Here is a 2,748-nt window from a genome sequence, read left to right as displayed (position 1 = left end):
TGGCTCTCATTTTATTTCCAAGATATTTCAGCATGAAAGAAAACAAATCTTAGTGCATTACTTACATAAATTCCTTTCCTTCCTCATATAATTCTGCATATAAAAGAGCTCTAAGAATACTAAGCATTATAAGTACTAAAACCCAAAAAGTTTGGGTTGAAAAATAAGAAAGGACATTTTTTCTGTCACATCTAAACATTGTTGTCAACTGGATGTTAAGATATAACTGCTATTGGTATGTGAGTAATTAAAAGTATTTTTACAAAGAAGCCTACCAGACTTTCTTCTGCATATTCGTATGGATCTACATAGCGTAAGTAGTGTTATCTATACGACATAGGCATTCAGATGGCATACAAATATGGAGTTTTGAATCTCTCCATTTATTCATTCCTGATTTCACGAGAGTTAAACTTTGAAGGAGATTTCTGAACTTTGGGACTGTGCAGGATATCAGGTCTTGACCCATCTTATAGGCTTCAAACTCAAAAATCTGCAAAACATCGAGCTCTGTTTCCAGGATTTGGATGCTGAATTCTGGTCCTTCTTCACTTCTCTGTCTGCACTGGCTCTCAGCTACAACTTGCATTCATTTTTTCTCTTTTTCCCTTTCTGCTTTTTCACCACACAAAATGCTTACTCCTCTCTCTTAAAATGCAAATAGTTAAATAGAACTTTCTAATTATGGTCTTTACAGGAAAATGGGAAGTAATTCTTTTTAAAAAAAAAAATATTCAAAAAACTCCTCAACATTATAATTAAACTCAAACATCTCTGTAACTATCTGACATCAGGAGTCAATTGGAAGTACCTGCACGACACATTTTGCGTAACCTTGAATTAATTTTTGCCGTGCTCCTTTCAAATTAATTATCTTACACACATGAGACTCCTCCTGGCACTCTGTTAACATCTGGATGCCCTTGTTATGCATTTTACCCAGAAGTTTGGATGCTTTTTTTGGACCAAGTGATTATTTCCCCGGATAAGTTTCTACTCAGGTGAGTTTTCATTGTTTCTGTCATTATTATTTCCCTTCTTACTACAGGGAAAAAATTCATTTAAGTTTTACAGAAATAAAAGAGGAGCATTAAGTACCATTAAACTTCTGCTAGTTGTACCTGGAAAAACACAGGTGCCAAGGAATTATAACTGCAGCTTTGCTAAGAAAGACCAGTGGTGGGTTTGAAAAGCTGCACTTAGGACTTGCTGTCCTACTTTTTCTTCTCAGATTTAAATTCTTATTCTGTGGCCTATCTTTACCATTTCACATTGATGAGAGATGGATCTTCCTTTAGCTTGATAGATAGCTTGATGGAGATCTCTTTTCCAAGATAAATCAAATTTTCCTTCCTTCTACAGCCAGAAAACATTTTTCAAATAAACACTGTGTGTATGAGTGCTATCTTATGTTGGGAAACATGAAGTTATTTTTGACATGGGGACAGAAAAATATGCAAATAATGCGGTAACTGAAGTTTAATCAATATAATATCTCTCCTTTGGGTCATTTGCATCCATTAGCATTAGAGCTATGACGTTTTAGGAGTCAGCTTGGGATGTGCCAGCAGTTTTCTTTACTCTTTAAATGTTTCATATTCTAACGTATTTTAAGAATACGCTTTCAGAAGAAACAACTTTGGTGATTGTGCTCTCTCAGATCTCACAAGAGAAGACTGTTGAAACAAGTTGCTGATAAAGAGATTCAGGAAGCCCGGAATTCTGAAGCCTGTTTAATCCCAACACCCTGGTTTCATTCTCGGATATACAGTAGTGTGGAAGCCACTGGGTAGATCAAACACTTGCTTAACTAACAAAGATTTCCAGGAAAGAAAAGTAACTTCCAAGTAGTTTTGCTGTTTACATTTTATGAAATACATCTGAGCAATTTAAAACAGTTGAAAAGGAAAGGGAGAAAGGCCCAGTATCCTAATGTGTTTGCCTAGAAAAGCAGTGTGGTCTGTAAATAACTTCAGCTTCTCAGACATTATGTTATACCCCTGGAAGCAGTTACACTTAGAAATGAATGAAAATACTTAAGTACGAAAGCTTGTCCACAAGTTTTTGAACCATTTATTTCAAGGCATTAAATAATGCTCAACTGTCCACTGAAGTCAGACTACCACTGAAGTACATCAATGTAGTCTGTTTGCAGATACGAAATGAGCTCCTCACTGTATTGTCACTTGTGACAGTTGTGATGCATAACAGTAAGAAATAGCAGCTGCATTAACCACAGGGGCAACAGAACTCTTACATTTGGCCATTTCTGAAATTTTCAGGATGCTAGTAATTTTTCTCATAATAAAACATTCACTCACTTTGTGTTCTTCTTAGTAAAACACTTCATCAGTACTTGAAAAATTATTGTGTGGTCTTCTCTTTACTATGGCTGGCTAATTCTCTTCCTCTTTCCTCTCTGCCAGGTTACTCTTAGATTCTTACATTAATTCCTTTCGTAATACTATTTTCCATATGAAGAGTTCCTGTAGTAATTATGTGCATTCCACATGATTGAAGAAGGAGTTGTTTGGTTTGGGCATATGCAAAGAAGTGGCCCTCTCTCTTTCATAAGATGTGGCAGATGTTGCAAAATAATCTAACATCATCACATTCAGCTGTTTTGATATTCTGGTGGGAACATTTGACCACTTCCTGCCACTTAAGTCCCCAGATGTTGACTATAACCTGTAAGAAGTCCAAGCTGAAGTTTAAGGTTTTGAGAAAATATTATATTCTGCCCTAACA

The sequence above is a fragment of the Numida meleagris genome, chromosome 1 (genome assembly GCF_002078875.1).
Source record: "Numida meleagris isolate 19003 breed g44 Domestic line chromosome 1, NumMel1.0, whole genome shotgun sequence".
NCBI lineage: Eukaryota > Metazoa > Chordata > Aves > Galliformes > Numididae > Numida > Numida meleagris.
This window is presented reverse-complemented; position numbering follows the sequence as displayed.